The sequence below is a fragment of the Quercus suber genome, unplaced genomic scaffold, assembly GCF_002906115.3.
Source record: "Quercus suber isolate HL8 unplaced genomic scaffold, Cork oak 2.0 scaffold_264, whole genome shotgun sequence".
NCBI lineage: Eukaryota > Viridiplantae > Streptophyta > Magnoliopsida > Fagales > Fagaceae > Quercus > Quercus suber.
In genome coordinates this window covers 751,036-771,842 of record NW_027069720.1, presented here as the reverse complement: position 1 = coordinate 771,842, position 20,807 = coordinate 751,036, and the positions used below count along the sequence as shown (strand labels likewise).

Below are 20,807 nucleotides of genomic sequence, written 5' to 3'. Positions count from 1 at the left end.
TTACTAAAGGCTCGTTTGGTAGAAGTATTTGAGTAATATTGTTTGTTATTTTTAAAAATATATAAGTAAAAAAGTATGTCAAAATATATATAATATTGTTTAAAAACTAAAAATTTGTTGTTTAACTATTCTACTAATCAGAGCCTAATTTACTAAAATAAAATAAAAATGACTATTACTGTATTACACCCTAAAAAAAAAAATAATAAAAAAATTGGCTATACACACGTACGCGGTAAGCCAAGCTTGGGATTTGCTTCAATTCAACAATCACAGGCGTTTGGGTTTGAAACTTTGAATATGACCAATTTATTTGTCTTAACTTTGGTCATGATGATGGGCACAATAACTTGAAAAGGGAAGATAAAATAAAATAAAAAGACCACGAGGACATGAATCGATTAAAAACTTGTCTTCTAGAATTAAGTTATTATCACCAAGTTTTTGTTTTTAAAATTTTTTAAGCACCATGATGTTTTGGATGTATTTCCCATTTAACCATATGGTCCATATTACATCATCAATTTGTACAACAATTCTTATAGGCAGGGCGTTGGGGTGTGTGGTTGGAAAAATTTCAATGCGTGTCAACCCACCCATCTCTAAATCCAGGGGTGAGTTGGTTGAATATTTTAGTAGTTTCAACTCAGCAGGTTAACAAATTCAATTGACTAAATAAAATATTTCAAATAAATTGAATTATTTTTTTTCTCCCCCAATAAAAAAATGAAAGAAAAAAAATTACAAATTTAATTAATTTAATTACAAATATTAGATTTTTATTTTTTTTATAAGAATGACTGAAATTTTATCACACTGACGAGAGATACATTTCAAAATCTAAAATTAGTTCTAATCATAAAATAAAATTAATAACAAAATCTTAGAGAGAACAATTAGAGTTTATTAAGGATAAGAAATGTGAAAAATAAAATAAATAAAATGGAAGTGAAAGAGATGAGAGAAATAAAGTGGGTGGGTAATTGAGGCAGAGTTTGTAACATAACAAAGTGTATATTGTGGGGTCCGTGGGCCTGATAGCCTCGGCCCATCATGTAGCAGGCCCAAGGCCCATGCCGAGGATCACAAGCTATTCCTGAAGAGAATGGGGGAAGCTTATTCTCCTGGATCCACGCCGAGGATACCTTGTCCTCGGCCTGACAAAGGTGATTTTGGGGAGAGTTAACCCCAAAGTAAGCTGTCACTATCGCATTGAATGCACTCAACTAACCCCCTGACCGCATTAATGGGAAGGTAACCCCTTGGCAGGATAACGTTGGTTAGAGTGAGCCACTTGAGTGCCGATAAGGCCTCTGATGGGACGGACAACCAGAAGAAAAGCAAAATAGACGATCAACAGATGGAAGCAGGAGATAGGAAGATGAAAACTATAAAAGAAGAGCTAGTAAAGCCAGAGGGAGAGGGGAAAACCTAAAGGCCTCCTCGGCCTATGGCCGAGGAGCATTCCCTATTTGTAAGGAAACACTTAGCCTTTTTTTATAAGAAAAGTTTGAGCGTGGTGATCGACGGCCAGCACCTAAGCCTGTCAACCCACTCTCTATAATTTATTGTTTGGGCTTATTGGGCTGAAACCCAACACTCAATTCAAATTGGGTCCTTACATATATATATATATATATATATATACACCTGACCCCGTTAATTTAGTTGTTTAATCCAACCCATCTCACTTAATGGACCTGTACAGATTAGGTTGGGTCAGGCGGGTTGGCGGGATAGGTTTTTTTTTTTTTTTGCACAGCCAATTATAGGGACACATATTTTGTAACAATTTGTAGATTTGTTAACTTATGATTGGATTACATCACTTATACATGGGACCATTATTGGTACTTGGTGAAAAGCAAACCAATCAACAACGTGCCATTACTTATATATTCAGAGTATTCATAACAAAATGATATATTGTAAAAAAAAATACTTGTAAAAATCTTTTTAAAAAAATAGACAATATTTTAAGTAATTGTTACTTTATATATATATATATTATATATATATATATATATAGAGAGAGAGAGAGAGAGAAGAGAGAGAGAGAGAGAGAGAGAGAGAGAGAGAGAGAGAGAGGGTTCAAGTTACACATTTTTTTAAACCGTTGAATTTAAGTAGATTATTACAAATATTCTTATTAGAATTTTATTAAATACCCTAATTTATTACATTCTAAACCTGTCTTTAAACCTAAAAACGTTTGACGTCTGGCTCTCTCTCTCTCTCTCCGTTTCTCTCTCTATCTGCTCCACCATTGCTCCTCCACCATTGTTCCACCTTTATAGGTTGCCAACAAAGGGGAAAAAAAAAAAAACACTAACCAAAAAAAAAAAAAAAAAAACCATAATTGAAAAAGGAAATCAAAAGGAAAAAGATAAATATCAAAACAAAAACTAACTATTAATGCTTTAGAACCAAGAAAATCAAATCGAAAAGGCTGTCACCTAATTACTTTTATCGGATTTTCGTGCATTGTAAACAAAACAAGACAATCTAAAACTGAGAAAGAAAACAATAATAAAACGAAAAGAAGTATGTATGTATCTGAGTGACAACGCATCCAATTCCAGGTTCAATTTCATTTAATCATGGCTTAAAGTTTTTAGTTAAGACTAATTAAATTGAAAAATAATAAATCATCACATAATCTTCACAAATCAAATAAAGTATATATGATTTAGGATTCTATACAAGATAAAGTGCTTATCAACTTCCTTCAAATTTGGGCTATCTCTCTGTCTTAGGAAGTGAGTTGCTCTCTTCCCCTAGGCAGTAGAAGTGTTTTGTCCCTTCTAATGAAGGAGAGTTTGTATCTCTAAGGTAATAAGTTACCTTTAGAGCTAGTGGCTCTTTTTTTTTTTTTTTTTTTTTTGTGGGGAAACACAGTTGGTTTGCTCTTTACCTATCACTAGTATGGAGGACTTAGTAGAAAAATGGAGTCACTTTACTCTATTAGAGAGGGAGATTACGAGTTTTGTACTTCAAAGAGATCAACAACTCGGTGAGTTCATCATGACAGCACAATTCCATGGTGTTCAGTCGCAATCAAGCACATCAGTGAGAAAGAGGGAGGGAGGTTCGGTGGTGGTGCAGCCAACAGAGGGGATGACAAAAGGGGGTGATGATGATGTGGCTCTAAAGATCATTGATGGTGAGACACTACAAACCATTGAAGGCAATAAAGTGGGTGAGGCGCAAGAAATTAATTGCGTGGAAGTGGTAGACACGTTACAACCAATTCAGGGAATCCAAAAGATTTCAGACTCCTTATTACCTCCTATTAATGCTCCTAATAACGAGGGAGTTACTTTGGAGTCTGAAATTTCAGTTCCTAATTCAGTTTCAGAGGCTGACTTATTTGATTTACAAATAAGGGGAATTGATGGGGCATTAAATACGTATGGGGAAAATGATGAAATTAAGGGAATTAAAATTGATGTAATTAATTCCCACTCAATTTCTCCACCCAATCAAACCATGTTTGATGAGAGGGAGAGAGCTAGCCCGGTTGGCATTAGGTTAACACGAGGAAAACAATTCACCACAACCACCAATAGAGGAAAAAACAGGCAGGGGATCTGGGGGAGGGCAGGGGGTGGATTGGCAGTGGGAAATAAAAATGGCAGAAAGCGGAAGGAAGAATCTCTTCTGGTGTTACCAAGTAAACACCAACGGGTTTCAACAGATGAGGGGGAGTCAAATTATTCAATGGTGGAGGCTGAGGTTCAGCCCCGCCAATCACAATGAGTTGCTTAGTCTGGAACTATCATGGGCTTGGTTCCGGGAATGAGCTTGCTAAAATGGTGGGGCTAAAGATCTCTCTGTCGTGTTTTTAGCTGAAACATGGGCAGACGAAGCAAGGTTAAAAGATGTGAAAAGGAAGATTCAATTTGAGAATATGTTTGTATCACCAAGAAATAATAGAGGAGGCGGGTTAGCACTTTTTTGGAGGGAGTTAGTTGATATTTCTGTGGAGGGTTTTGATAAGAACCATATTGATACCATCATCAATAAGAATAAAGAAAACAAATGGAGATTTACTAGTTTCTATGGTGAACTTGACACACAGAAGAGGGTGGAATCTTGGGACTTGCTTAGAGACTTAAATCAGAAATTCAGACTCCCATGGTTATGTGCGGGGGATTTCAATGAGTTGGTTTGAAGTGATGAAAAATTGGGTGGGAATAGGAGAAGTAATAATCAAATGCAACTCTTCCATGATGCAATTGATGCATGTGGTTTTATTGATTTGGGGTATTAGGGTTCAAAATTTAGATGGAGTAAACATTTCAAAAATGGGTATTTGATATGGGAAAGGTTAGATAGAGCTCTTTGTAATCCGAAATGGCTCACCCAATTTGCAGGTACGAAGGTTACTCATCTTACGTGTACTACATCGGATCATTCTCCTTTATGGATCACTCCAAGTGACATTCCACCCCCTCCCATGTCTAGGCCTTGGTGAAGAAATGTGGTTGGGCAATTGAAGCGGTATGGAGAAATAATTCTAGCTATGAAGCCGAGACTCAAGTGTTGAAAAAATTAGGAGATGTGGAACAGAACTTACACAATGGAGTAGGAGGAATTTCGGACATGTTAGAAAGGAAATAGTGGAGAAAAGAAAATGTTTGGCTAAGGAAGAATTGGCGGCAAGGCAGTCCGGGTGTAATTTCCGGGTTAGAGAGCTGAAATTGGAGATTAATGAATTGTTGGTTAAAGAAAATATAATGTGGAGGCAGTGTGCAAAATCCTTTTGGTTGGTGGATGGAGATATGAACTCAAAATATTTCCATAATCGAGTAACCCAAAGGTATCGAAGGAATCGGATTTTGGGTAAACAAAACTCTTTGGGGGATTGGGTAACTCAACCTAAAGACATTGCCGAGACCCTTATTGAGTCCTACTAGCAACTCTTTACCTCTTCAAATCCAGTAATAGAGGAGGCAGCCTTGAACCACATGGAAAAAAGTGTTATTGACGAAATGAATGCTATGCTCATGCAAGAATTTATGGAGTTGGAGGTTGAAGTAGTACTTAAACAAATGGCTCCCCTAAAAGCTCCTAGCCCTGATGGTAGACCCCCTCTCTTCTATCAAAACTTTTGGAGTCTAGTTGGTGATGATGTTTCAAAAACAATTTTGTCAATGCTAAATTCAGCCACTATACCCCACCCCGTAAACCATACCTTTATAACTTTAGTCCCAAAAAAAAAAAAAAAAAATCCCTTGGCTACCACAGATTACCGTCCTATTAGCCTATGCAATATACTTTATAAATTTTTTTTATAAAGTCCTTGCAAATAGGTTAAAGAAAATTTTACCATTCATAATAACCAAACACCAAAGTGCTTTTACAAAGAACCGTTTGATTATAGATAATATTCTAGTAGCATTTGAAACTCTGCATAGCATGAATATCCATTAATTTAGCATATCTGGTTATATGGTGGTAAAATTGGTTATGAGTAAGGCCTACAATAGAGTTGAGTGGAGTTTTTTGGAGGAAGTGATGAGAAAGATGGGTTTCAATGAACAATGGATTACTCTTATGATGATTTGTGTTAAAACAGTGTCTTATTTCATCCTTGTAAATGGGGAGCCACAAGGGATGATTCAACCTTCAAGGGGTATTCGCCAAGGGAACCCCCTATCTCCCTTCCTTTTTTTGTTATGCACGGAAGGACTTAATAGTCTTATTGTGAAGGCAGAAAGGGAGGGCTTCATCCATGGATTTTCCCTAAACAGGGGAGGTCCTAAACTAACCCATTTGCTCTTTGCAGATGATAGCATATTGTTTTACAGGTCTAATAGGAGCGAATGTCAAAAATTGTTGGAAATTTTGGCTCTCTATGAAAGCTTGTCAAGGTAAAAAATTAATCGAGGCAAAACCTCCATCTTTTTTAGCAAGTCCACTACCGAGGCCATAAGGACAGGAATTAAGGAAGCTTTGGGGGTGCCGGAAATTTTGCATTATGAAAAATATCTTGGTTTACCATCATTAGTGGGGAGAAATAAAAAGGCGAGTTTTGATTACATAAAAAAAAGGGTGTCGAGGAAGCTACAAGGTTGAGAAGAAAAATTGCTTTCTCAAGCGGGGAGGGAAGTATTAATCAAGGCGGTGGTGCAAGCGATTCCCACATTCACAATGAGTTGTTTCAAGCTCCTAATGGGCTTTTGTGACAAAATTGAAAAGCTCATTTGAAGATTTTGGTGGGGCCAAAGGGGTGATCGGAGGAAGATTCATTGGGTTAGGTGGGAGGAGATGTGTGAACCAAAATCTGAACGGGGTATGGGCTTCAAGAAGTTAGCTTTGTTCAATAATACTCTTTTGGCAAAGCAAACTTGGAGGTTGCTGCATAACCATGATTCCTTGTTTTACAAAGTATTTAAATCAAGGCTCTTTCCCAATTGTTCAATTCTAGAGGCTAACGAAGGTCATGGAGGTTCATACGCATGGAGGAGTATTTTGAAGGGGAGGGAGTTTATCCGGAGGGGTTCAAAATGGCGTGTTGGTGATGGGGAAAATATCAAAATTTGGGGAGAAAAATGGCTGCCCTCTGTACAAACTCCAGCAGTCCATGGACCCCTCATGGCTGATTTGCAAAATGCCAAGGTCAATTCCCTCATAAATCCTATCACACGGCAATGGAACTAAAGTGTACTGCATAACTCCTTTAGTGCAGAAGAATCGGAGCTGATACAGAAAATCCCACTCAGCCGAATTAATGCAAACGACACCCTATACTGGCCTTATGTGCAAACTGGTGAGTACTCGGTCAGGTCTGGGTATTTCTTCCTCAAGACTGAAGCAAAATCAGATTTTCTTTTGAGACAAAACAACACCGAAATGATGAAACTATTGTGGAAAAAAATTTGGAAAATGCCCGTGCCTTGCGAAGTCCAAAACTTTCTGTGGAGGGCTTGTTGGAATGCAATTCCAACGATGAAGAATCTGCAGCGGTGATGTGTGGTAGAAGATTCAATCTGTCCCCTCTGTTCGCAACAAAAATAGACCGTGCTCCATGCAATCTGGTCGTGCCCGGAGTTGGCACAGGTGTGGGAAGATAACAACCAAAGGAATTTCAGACATCAAATGACATTTTTTGATTTCCCACAATTGCTCCTTCAAGTTCTTGATTCGGATTGCAATGAAGATCTTTTTGCTTTGCAAGCTTGGACGGTTTGGTTCAGGCGAAATAAGGTTAGAACAGCCTCGTTGGGCTTCTTGCTGAATTAGGTTGCACAGAGAGCACATGACTCCTTGATGGAGTACAGATCAGCTCAGCAAAAGTCACACAACACAAGACCCTCAATCCGAACAGATGCTAGGTGGTCACCCCCTCCTGATGGCTGGTATAAAGCAAATATTGATGCAGCAACATTCCAAGAGAAGGGAAGAGCAGGAATTGGAATCATTTGGCGTGACAGTAATGGGTTGGTGATGGCGTTTGCATCAGAAAATTCCCAGCTCACGGCTTCAGTGGTGGAGATGGAAGCTTTGGCTGCTATCTGAGCTATTGAACTCTCTTCTGAGCTGGGTTTTGATAGAGTTGTCTTTGAGGGTGATTGTCAAACAGTCGTGAAGGCACTAACAGACTCATCACAACCATTTGCAACCTATGGCTTGCTGATCCGGGATACACAAGTCTTGGCAAATCAGTTTAGTGGGGTTAGGTTCCAATATGCAGGTAGAGAAAGCAACAAAGTTATAACCCTGCTAGATATGCACGACATATCACAGGTTATTATATATAGATGGAGGATGTTCCAGTCCAATGCTTGAATGTTTATCAGGTAGACATGCCTTAGTGAAATAAAATTCAAGTCTTTTTTCTCAAAAAAAAAAAAAAAACTTCCTTCAAAGTTCAAATATAAAAATATTCATTCTTCTTCATTTTCCTCTCTATTCACCATATTATATAATATCTATATTTCCACGCATTACGTGAGTTTGCGACTAGTTGTAATAAAAGCTTAAACTATTAAGAAATGGTAAATTTAATCATTTAACCATAGTTTAAACAAATATAAATTGAGGTAAAATTACAACAAAGCAAGCTAAATTACCTACGTATCAATCTTTTATGAGGGTTTTTCAAGATCAGTAAGTACTGAACTGTTCCTTCTGCAAGGAATAAAGTGCTAAAGGTGTGTTGAACTGTTCCTTCTGTAAGGAAGTTTACTCAAAAGCAGTACAGCTCCTGTAACTAGACATTCCATAATAAAATTTCTCTATAGAAATCACAAAATTAAAGGAAAATAGGAAATATTAATTGGGAAAAGAGACACAGTTTGATAGGTTGGCTTCTGTTCAAGTGTAGTACTATGCTTTTCAAGCATACTGGCAGTGTGATAATGCATTCCACTTGCTATTATTGAAATGTCATTCTTCCCATATGAGGCTTAAAAAAATGATTCTTTGAAGAGGTGGCTGAGGTTGCCTGTCCACTACTACTTAAACCAGATGAACATTAAGAGGAAATGCATTATGAATACCCATGAAGTCCTATGCTTCTTATGGGGAAACGGCAATAGTCCAGTTAATTAGTATATGGTGGAGCAAATATCCTAATGAAAATTTCCATTGAAAAGGGATTTAATCAACTTTTTTTTTTTTTTTTGGTGAAACGGAAATATCATATAACTAAGCCAAAATGGCTAAATTAGAGGCAGTAAGCCTACAAAAGTTCTCCCCAATAGCATTAGAGTACACAAATTTAGAAACTACATCACATGGGGATCTGTCCATAATTACAAAATTCTCTTGCATATTACAACCAAGCTTAGCCAGTGCGTCTTCCACTCTATTCACCTCACGGAACACGTGCTGCACCTTGCAATGTTGAAATCTGCCCATAAGAGATCTGCAATCAGCCAACAGAGGTGAGTAGAAAGCATTAGAGGTTTTTTCGGACTGAACTAACTCAACCACAACCTTAGCATCCAGTTCAATCTCCAACTTCTGCACCCCAATCTGATCTGCCAACAATAACCCATCTCTTAGAGACCAAAACTCAGCTAAAATACTAGTAGTGAACCCGATAGACCTAGCAAAACCTTTCACCCACCTACCTTTACAATCTAAAATAATCCCACCTCCTCCTGCCATACCCGGATTACCAAGAGAGACCCCATCCATATTTAACTTTTGCCAACCCGAAGGAGGTTTTTTCCCGCTAACAGTACACACCACCTTGCTCCTTTGACTATTGAGTTTACCCACACAGTAATAAAATTCCAAAGCTTGATTCTTACTAATTCTGTGTAAAGTAACATTCAAGGTAATATTATTGAACACCATTCCATTTCTTTGTTTCCATAAATTCCAAATGGCAAAAGTAAAAATATAGCTCCACGGCACCAAAGAGGAATGAGACACCTTACTTTGACAGTTAACTCTCAACCAACACATCAAATCCATATCAATAAATGAACTAACCATTTCAGGGGGTACCTTAAGTTTATACCAGAAATTTTTTGCCACCACACATTCTCTCAACAGATGGCTTATGGTCTCCGGGAAATTTTTACACAAAGGGCAGCAACTATCAGTTATTATGCCTCTCATAGCTAACACAGACCTCACAGGCAAGCTGTTATGCATACACAACCAAAGAAAACTAATAATTCTTGGCAATGTGTCTATCCTCCATATCCATTGCCCATGGAAAGGCGCAAAATTTTGCTACATACCCATTGACAAGGCATAGGCTATTTAATGAACTTGTATTTGTGGTTTACAGGCATATAATTGCCATGTTTTTGTTATGTCCCTTTATTTATGTACACGAAAGGTTAGTTATCCTTCTTATGGTCAGTCTTCAGTGATGTGTGTGTGTGCTCGCACCATTTTTTCCCCTATTGAGATGTAAGCTAATCACTAGAAACATTGGCAGCTCCACATTAGAGCCATGGTGGTCCTCTATGACCACCCTGACCTAGAAAAAAAAATCATTATTATATAAAAAATTTAAAATTTTTATGATTTTTTTACCGTTAAAAAAATGTGTGACCACCCTAAATTTTTTTAAGCTCAATATAATTAAACTTTGGAAAAAATTTAGTAACAAATTAACTTGGTTGTAAACTAATGTTACAACACTCGATATTTTTTTTAATGGATATGAATTTTGACAAATTCAAAATTACATTATATTTTTTTTCTTATATTCTCTACATACTTGCAAAACTTCAAGAAGATCAAGGATCAATAGCTTATGTCATCAATTAAATGTTTAAATTTTGAGTTTTTGTAGTATAAAATTATACGTAAAAAATAAGTTTATGGATCAAATAGTAAATAACATCCGATTCACATGAAATTTGACATGTGTTTTAAGAACATAAAAAACATACGATTCAATTATTAGATTTTCAAAATATGTAGCCATGTTAATTTGTTCAGTGAAAGTTGTAGTCTTAAGCTACAACTAAGGTTGCGTTTGATTCAATATAAATCGAATTCCGAGTGTAAAATGAATGCAAGAGAAAGTGAATTCCGATAAGAAAAATAAAATCTGGGTGTTTGGTTCTGCAATGGAAAATAATCCAGAAAACGATTTTCGGTGTTTGGTAACATTCTAAAAATGCTATTTTCCTACAAAATTTTCACATTTTCTCAGCATTCAAAAAAATTTTATTACAAAAAATTTCAAAATATACACTTAACACAACCAAAATATACACTTCACACGACCAAAAATCAAAATAAAAACATTGAGGGAGAGGAAGAAAGAGTGTGACAGAGTGAGGGACAGAGAGATAGATTAGGAAAGAAAGAGATCAGAGTGGATGGAGAATGGCAGCAGCCAGATCGGGTGGGTTTGGGGGTGGAATGGAGTGGGCTTTTGATGGAGTGGGTTTGGGGGTGGACGGCGGCGGCTAAATTGGTGTGTCGAGAATGAGAGAGATCGGTCATGGGTCATGGGCGATGAGATCGAGACAGTGAGATCGGTCATTGGCGATGAGATTGAGACGACGAGATCGGTCAAACGGCGGCAAGCTTTAGGCGGCGACAAGATCGAGACGATGAGAGTTCGATCTAGAGGGCGGCGGCAACATGCATTTTCCATTTGACTAAATTTTCCCACACCCCGTGGTGTAAAATATTTTCCAGATTCCTTTTACTGCCGAAACAAACACAGCCTATGTTAGGTTCTAAAGATTTAGGATTTTATGTATTTAGAACTCTAATTTGTATTGTTAGCAAACCATGATCAAAACAGGTTGTTTAGTCTTGTTTAGGCTTGCTCAAAGTTGGGTCTTTCATGTAAAGTTGGAATCGAGTGGCGGCAGATGCATTGGTGTATTTCGGCCTGGCTCGATCGATCGAATCTCGGGCAGAACGTTTTTCTGCAGAATATTCCAGCTCAGCCCTAACTCATTAAACGTTTTGGGTTTTCTGTTTTACCCTTGGTATATAAAGAAAAACCTTAGCCACGTTTTTAGAGGTTCTCCAGTTGAGTTGTTGCTCATACTTTGCTGTTTGTGTAAATCTCTTGTGAGATCTAGAGGAGCTTTCCTTTACACAAAGTTTAGGGTTTTCAAGGTAGAGATTACTTCAACATCTTGATGATCAACTCGGATGCTACCATAGAAGTTTAAAGATTATCAAGCGTGGGTGCTTGTAGCTAATTGGAGAATCTAAGAAAGAATGAGTCCGTGGATTCAGAGCTTGCACGTGGTCATGTCAGTAACTTCTACTGGTGGGTAGCATTAGGAAGTCAAGCGGGGAGCTTGGAAGTCCTTTTGTATGAACTTCGATTCTTTTGCATAGTGGATTCAGGTTTACCTTGAGCATAGCTAGGTCAAATCCTCCCCAGGTTTTTACCGTGTGGTTTCCTAGGTGATCATATTATTGTGTCTTTTATATTTCCGCTGCTTTATACTTTTTATATGATTGTTTGTTTGTGATAACCTAGAATTACTGAAATTGACTAAGTTAATTACTTGGCTAATTAACTAAGTTAATCTGGTTGTTTTAAGGGGTCTAAAACCGCTTAAGTGGTATCAGAGTAGGTAGCTCTTTTGTTTGAGATTTTTTGATCTCAGAGTTGATCCTTGACCCCTGTTGTCATGGAGCATGGACACTCTCTTGTTGCTTCTCCTTACTTTGATGGGAATAACTAAGCTTATTGGAAAGTAAGAATGAAAGCATTTCTGAAATCTATTGATGAGAGGGTTTGGAATTCCGTTAAATACGGATGGCAGAAGCCCACTACTCCTATGAGTGAGTGGCAAACTTCTAAAAAAGAAGCAGCAGGCTTCAATAGCAAAGCTATGAATGCCATCTTCAATGTTGTTTCTATGGAGGAATTTAAGAGAATCTCTAATGTTGAGGTTGTTCACACTGCTTGGAAAATCCTCCAAACTATGCATAAAGGCACAAAGGGAGTAAAGATTAATAAACTGCAACAATTGACTTCTAGATTTGAAAGCATTAAAATGTCTGATGATGAATCTTTTGATGAATTCTATGCTAAATTAAATAATATTGTTAATTCTGCTTTTAATTTGGGTGAAATCTATGATCAACCTAAAATTGTTAAGAAGATTCTTAGATCTTTAACTGAAAACTTTAGATCAAAAGTGACTGGCATTACTGAGAGCAAGGATGTGGACACCATCCCTGTTGATGAGCTTGTAGGATCTCTTTAGTCCTATGAGTCTGACCTACCCAAAGTGAACAAATTCAAATCAATGGTTCTTAAGTCAGTTGATGATGTTGATGCCAGTGGATTTGATAATGAGCTCTCTACTACAGAGATTGCGTACCTTGTCAAGAACTTTAGAAACTTTCTTAGGAATAACAATAGAAAGGCAAGAGGTACAAACACTGTTGAACCTAGAAACTTTAGGAAGAATGATCCCACTAAGGTTAATAATTTTGAAAAACCTAGAGAAAAAGTTGGTCAATCTTCAGACAATCCTTTGGGTACTCAGTGTTTTAGCTGTCAAGGGTATGGTCATGTAAAATCTGAATGTCCTACATTCTTGAGATCTAAGGGTAAAGTTATGACTATAACCCTTAGTGATAATGATGTTTCTAATGATGAGTCTGGATGTGACGAGGATGGAAACTTCATTGCTTTCACTGCTACTGCTTAGTTAAATGAAAGTATATCTGTTGAAGAGAACCCTTCTGATCGGGAACTCTCTGAGGATGCAGATCTTCAAGAGGCCTACAATAAACTTTGAAAAATTGCTGCAAAAAATGCTATGAATGTTGAACTTGGCCTAAAGAAAATTGAATCTCTTGAGCTTAAAAAGAATAATTTTCTTGTTAATTTGTTTGATACTAATGATCTTTTGAACAATATTAAATTTGAGAACATGCTCTTGCTTGATAAAGTTAAAACTTTGGAAACATGATTTATCTGTTGCTAGATCTACTAGTTCTAAACTTGATCATATGTTGAATGTTCAAAAGTATCCTTCTGATAAATCTGGTTTAGGATACGTTGAAAGCATCTTTGATTCTGCACCACATTCCACAAACTTTGTTCCTCCATCTTCTTTTGAACCTTCTGCGAGTGAGGTTATGAGCGAAACTATTAAGCCCCCTGTGAGTGAGGTTGTTAAACCCATAGAAGTTTCATCAACTAAGAAGATTAGGGTTGATCTAGGAGAGTCTAAACCTAAGGATTCTACCCATTCTAAGGACAAGATATATGGTAAACCTGCTTGGGTTTGTCACTATTGTGGAAAATCTGGACACATTCGTTCTAAATGTTACAAGCTTCAAGCTGCTAAGAGAGCAAACAAACCAAAGGTGCATGTGCCTCAAGCACAAGATCCTATGACACTCATTGGTGAATTGGTAAAGGCGTTGAACCTTTATTCCAATCCTGGAGTTGAAAATCATGCGAATGTGAATAAGAACTCCAATGCTTATGGTGCATCTAAAAGGTTTTGGATGCAAAAGACTCGACCTAATTGAGTATTTCTGAAATGGTCCTTGTGCTTCATTGCTCATTCCTTTGTGACCATTGTTATTTGGTTTTTTGTGTTTTTCTTTGTTCTAGGACTTGCATTGCATTACATTCATGCATTTCATTCTAGAATTTATTTGTTTTCTCTTATAATAATAATAATAATAAAGGAGAAAAGCAAAATATGTTAAGCACTATGTTTCTTGGTTTTTGAAAACAAGGTTGGTCAATTTATTTACACATAACATGTCTTATGTACCTTGTTTAACGTTGATGAGCTTATTTATTACACTTGACTAGTTGAAGTTTTGTAGTGCATGTTATATGGGAAAGATGTTTATGATTTTTGATCACTTTGTCTTGATCTTGAAGTCACATGTTATTTGACTGTCGGACTTGATCCTTTTAAGAAAGGCATAAATAACCATCTCACCACTGTTCACTAGCCAATTACGAACACCTTAGTGCATGTCATAAGATTCTGTGCTCGAGAAAGTGTAGCACATGCACAAAAAGAACATAAGGTGATGCCTCGGCTTAATTGCTTAATGCTTAAAATTGGTGTGTACTATTAGGCTTGATGCCATCTCACATAATTAAAATTGGTGTGTATTATTAGGCTTGATACCATCTCACATAATTATGAGGCAAAAATACAAGAAACTTACATGATTGCAAGCTTTTGTTCTAGGAGATGTGGGAGTTATAGGATGTAACTCTTTCGGTGATAGTCTTTTTTAAATTCTATGTGATGAATTTTGTAGATTTTGTGATTGATTTCTATTCACATATCACCTCACATGTATCTCAAGTTTTTACTAGTTTGCACACACTACACAAGTTACTCTTTGCTAAACATTGTACATGTTATTGTGTGTGTTTTTGGTCTGACCAACCAAGTTTGAAAAATACCTTGAGTATTATGCAAAACATTTTTTTTGCTTGTGAATTTAAAGGAAGCACTGGTTGAAACTTTCATTGGAGAATCTGGGATTACAAATTTGGGTTTTTGAAAAAGCTTTCAATTTCATCTCATACTCATGCATTGTATTTCATTGATTTTAATGCTTTGAGGAGTTATTTTCAAAAATTGGTTTGAGTTTTTCAAAACTGAAATTTTTCTCAAAATATTGTGATCCACTGCTTGTTTCGATCGATCCATTCTGTTTTTTGATCGATCGAAAATATTTAAAATTCTTTTTAAAACTTTCGGAGTGATTCGATCGATCGAATGTAATTTTCGATCAATCGAAAATCGTGAATTAGGTTTTTTTAAACAGTACTCTTTGACTGATTCCATTCCTTTTTCAAAAGTCTTTTTCAAACTTTCTTTTCTCTCTCCGACTATGCAAGGATCTACAGCGATTTTTTGTCGTTTTCCTCCAAAATTTTTGCAAGATTTCTCTTTCCTCAAGCCAGTAAGTCTCTTTTGCCCCTCATTTTTGAGTTTATTTGCATTTTTCATGCATTTTACCTCATAATTTCAAACCTCTTTGTTTTTGTGATTTTTGATGTTTCAAGCCCAATTTTGTGAAATTAATCAATGGGTTTTTATGGGGTTCTTGATAGTTAAATTTGATCAATTTTGGGTTTTGTGGAAAATTAAAAATACTAGGGTTTATAATTGTTTCGAATTGGGGATTTTGTTCATTTAGGTTGAATTTGATAAAATTGGCTTGTTGATTGGATGTAATTAGGCATTATCATCTATGGATTGTATTTTGTAATGCTTAATTCATCAATGTGCTTCAAAATTTTACAAGTAGTTTTCAAATTTTTGGGGTTTTTGGTTAGAAACTCTATGCTCGAGCCAATTTTGTGAAATTGAATTTTGATTACTGCATTAGTACATGCATCATGTCATTTTAACTATTCATGCATAATATAGTTTTTTCTTGTCTATATTTTTTTTGGTGCTAACTTGCTGTCTGCCCTTGGTTTTTTATTTGTTTCTCTTTTGGGTTTTTTCTTGTGTCTCTGTCCTTTCCTTAGCATCATGCCTAGGAAAACTAGGGCTCGTAGGTCTGTTCCTTCACCTACTCCTTCCCCCCGTCCTTTGACCGTGAGAAATTTCCGAGTGAGAAAAACCAGGAGATCTTTGAGAAGCTGAATCTTAAGCATAAGATCTGGTCTGAGCGGTCTGTCGTTCTAGATGAGTTGGATCCTGCCATTAGGGCAAACTTAAAGCGTAGGGGCTGGCTACCCTTGGTGGATATTTCTGATCCTCCTCCACCTGCTACCTTGATTCGAGAATTCTACTCGAACATCTCGATCCGCGTCTATGATTCCAACACTTTAGTCAAGAGTTGGATACGAGGCGTAGAGTACACCATTACTCCTACAGTAGTGGCTGATGCCCTAGGGGTACCTTTGGTCCAGCATCCTGTTTACCCTTATGATGAGTCTCTAGTTTTGAGTGATGTCATGTCTTACATCACTGGGTCATCTATCCAGTGGGGTTCTGATCCTAGGATCACCACTACTAAGCTTTCTGAGCTACACTATCTTTTCTTTAGGATAGTGTGTTACTGCTTTTGGCCCATTTCTCATCTGCACACCATTCCTCTCGAGAGGTGTGTATTTTTGTATGCTCTAGTTACTAATGCTCCTATCAGTTTTCCTTATTTGTTCCTTCGTTCTTTGAACGAAGTGTATAGGAGTTCATCTTCTTCTCATGCCCTTGTTCATCCTATTTTATACATAGGATTCTTCTTTATCTTGATCTTAGTGGTTTCCCCTCCTCTGAGCCTGTGCATGTCATTGGTCCTATAGGTGTGTCCTTTATTAGACAGAGGGCTGCTCACCTTCGAACTGGCTCTAAACACCCTTGGTCTACACCTTCTGGGTCCACACCTCCTCCCTCTTCTTCTACAGGTCCTTTTAGTGAGGATGTTCCTGATCCTAATGCTGCTGCTGCTGCTGCTCCTCCACCTCCATTAGATGACTTTGATATCCGTCGTACTTTGGAGACTGTCATGACCATTCAGGCGGCTCATGGTCAGATTTTGGTGGACGTGCTTGATGAGATCCGTGTGTTGCGAGCTGATCTAGCACATCTTCAGTCTCCCTCACTACCTCCTTTTGATGATGGATTGTGATTGCCCTTTGGCATTCCGTCACAAAAAGGGGAAGTAGTGTTTGTAGAGGAGTTTTGTAGTTAGGGAGAGTTTTTGTTGTTTTGAGGAGCTTGTGGAGCTGTTAGATTGTATTTAGGTGCTTCACCTTATATATCATTTTTTAGGGGATATTCATGTTAGGGGGAGTAACATTGATTGATATACACGTTTTCTTTTTTATTCTTGTTGCTTTGGATTCACTGTTTATTGATTTATATTCTATGAGTTATTCATTTGATATATGTCTTTATTGTGTGTTGTGTGAATTATACAAGAATGTTATACCTGTTTATATACTATTTTCTGTCACACATGCGTTTATGCCTTTATCAAGTATTTCAAGAATAAATAGGTTGATTCAATTGAGCTGCTGTCTACACTTGCAACTGATGGATAGTAGTTAGGATTGAATTTTGGTTTATGAGCATTATTTTGTAAAAGGCTTTTTAAATTGTAAACTTTGAGCTTAGTGTTTATGTTTTGTCACAGATTGCCAAAGGGGGAGTTCGTTAAGTTCTAAAGATTTAGGATTTTATATATTTAGAACTCTAATTTGTATTGTTGGCAAACCATGATCAAAACAGGTTATTTAGTCTTGTTTAGGCTTGCTCAAAGTTGGGTCTTTCATGTAAAGTTGGAATCAAGTGGCTGCAGATGCATTGGTGCATTTTGGCCTGGCTCGATCGATCGAAAGAAAGACTCGATCGATCGAATTTCGGGCAAAATATTTTTCTGCAGAATATTCCAGCTCAGCCCTAACTCATTAAACATTTTGGGTTTTCTGTTTTTACCCTAGGTATATAAAGAAAAACCCTAGCCACGTTTTTAGAGTTGCTCCAGTTGAGTTGTTGCTCATACTTTGCTATTTTGTGTAAATCTCTTGTGAGATCTAGAGGAGCTTTCCTTTACACAAAGTTTAGAGTTTTCAAGGTAGAGATTACTTCAACATCTTGATGATCAACTCGGTTGCTACCATAGAAGCTTAAAGATTATCAAGCGTTGGTGCTTGTAGCTGATTGGAGAATCCAAAAAAGAAGGAGTCCGTGGATTCAGAGCTTGCATGTGGTCGTGTCAGTAAGTTCTACTGGTGGGTAGCATTAGGAAGTCAAGCGGGGAGCTTGTAAGTCCTTTTGTATGAACTTCGATTCTTTCGCATAGTGGATTCATGTTTACCTTGAGGATAGTTAGGTCAAATCTTCCCCAGGTTTTTACCGTGTGGTTTCCTGGGTGATCATATCATTGTGTCTTTTATATTTCCGCTACTTTATACTTTTGATATGATTATTTGTTTGTAATAACCTAGAATTACTGAAATTGACTAACTTAATCACTTGGCTAATTAACTAGGTTAATCTGGTTGTTTTAAGGGGTCTAAAACCGCTCAGCCTAAGTTTGTAGTCAAATTTTGTCAAACTTTGTTCCTCTTAACAATATATTGAGTCCTTACAAATAAAAAGAAAAATCCAAGAAAAATTTTATTTAACTAAAATTTTGAAAAAGATGTAGCTTGTAGTATTGATAATGAGATTATCATGCAACGATTTCAACAAAAAAAAAAATGGTAGAAGAAAATTGTAAGACTTCATGTATTTGGTTTTTTTTTTTTAAATCAATATATGAATTTATCTTTTTGTTAGATTTAATTTAATTTTTCTTCATGACCACCCTCAAAAAAATTCTTGGAGCTACCACTTATTGGATCATATGCCTTTTAGGCTCATGATGAGTTGCCGGAGCATTTGAGAAGAAAAATATTTATTTATTTTCTTCTTGCAAAGCAGGAAAAATTGGCCTCCACTCTCATTCTCTGTGATTGCAAATATTTTTTTTGCTTTTGTCACTTGGGACAACCATCCATCTTAATGTCAACTATGCTGGTTTAGCATACGCTTCTCCAACAGTTGCAAGTGCCTTAAGTAATGTTATCCCTAGTTTGACCTTCCTCATAGCAGTAATACTCAGGTATTATCTCAGCTTCCCTCATATAAAATGCCGTTACCTTCTTTACAAGTTCACCAGATGCCCTTCATTGGATTTTATATCTCTAATTTAGGATGGAGACATTGAACATAGTAAGTGTTAGAGGTCAAGCTAAGGTGCTAGGTACACTGATTTGCATTGGTGGAGCACTTACTTTTACCTTCTGGAAAGGAAGATATCTTTTCAAAGGCTTTGTGCACAGGCCTCTGATAATCATCTGTAGCACCAACAGTTGTGAGTTGAGCCATGGCAAGGATAACTGGATTAAGGGTGCTCCACTTATTCTGACGAGTCACATAGCATGGGGGCATGGCTGATTCTCCAGGTGATGTACTATATATTTTCAAATGATAGCAATATATATGAAAAAATTCCTTTCTTGTTTCATATTTTTTCCCCAAATTTGGTCTATTTATTCTCAGGCTGTGGTCTACAAACTCTACCCAGCTAGATTATCGCTGAACACTTTGATTTGCTTCTTTGTATCATTGCAATCTTTTTTTCTTGCACTGTTTTTTGCAAGAAATCTAGACTTATGGAAGCTGGAGTGGAACATGCAACTATTAACCATCCTCTACAGTGTGAGTGTTTACTCTTACAAATGCATGTCTTTCATGGAATTTGATACCTTTGAAAGTAAAACACTATAGTCTTCATCTCTTCCTGCTTACTTTTGTAATAGGGAGTGGTGATCTCAGCTTTAGTCTACTACTTGCAAACATGGTGTATCAGTAATAAGGGACCAGTTTTTGCAGCAATGTTTAGTCCACTACTCTTAATTATTGTGGGAATATTCTCGGCAATTGCTTTTGCAGAGGGACTACACTTGGGCAGGTGGGCTATAGATAGAACACAAATTCTTTCTGCCACTGACAAGTCATCGGTTTCTGATTCTCCAATCATAAAAATTTGCTTATAACAATCCAGTTTTAGCTTTCTATCACAATTTTCTGTTTCTGCTACATGTCACAATTGTTAGTAAATAATAAAACCTCATAAACAATCTCGCATTGTGTGTATTGTCCATATTGCTAAGGAGGAAATGAAGAACTAAACTACTTTCTTTTGTATATTGGTGTAGCCCAGCTTGGTAGGAGCGTCTCTCATCATTGCAGGCCTTTACTGTGTACTTTGGGCAAAAAGGACAGACAATCTTGTCATTGGGCAGCCAGACGATGAAAAAGGATTTGATGATGACAAAATGCAAGATATTTCCATCAATGAGACTGAGATGAATTCTGTCACAAATGAAGCAAAATGAAATACACCTTTATTGGAAAATAAATACAAAAAATATAGGTGTTTTTCATTTCCCTTGTAAAACAGATTATATGTTTTACTTTTCATTTGATTGTCAAAACAACCATTCTTATCATTTCGTTTGCAAGTAAACGTTGTGAACCTGCAACAACACTTTATGAAGTACTTCAGGAATTTGTAACTGGATTGGAACTTTCATCATTAGTAATCCTGGATGCCTCTAGTTCTATGAACTGAACAGAATGATATGTACAAAAGAGAAAGAGCACATTGTTTGGGTGTTTTTGATATGAGTAAACATTGGGTCAAACTGTGGCATAAAACACTGCCACATCATCAATTAAAATATCAGTGTCTCTCTTGTCTTCTCCGTTTCACAGGTCTCTCTCTTTTTTTCTTTCTTTCTCACTTGTTCTCTTCCTCACTCCAGCCCTCTCACCCATACCTTTCTTCTCCATCTAAAATCAAATCCAATTAAAAGCTTCAAGGCCATCAATCCCTTCCCTTCT

At 36.9% G+C, this 20,807-nt stretch overlaps 1 pseudogene; it reads left to right on the top strand.

Moving 5' to 3' along the window:
• The first annotated feature begins 8,509 nt into the window (after positions 1-8,509).
• On the top strand, positions 8,510-20,299 carry LOC111991720 (WAT1-related protein At5g64700-like; annotated as a pseudogene).
• The last annotated feature ends 508 nt before the right edge of the window (positions 20,300-20,807 follow it).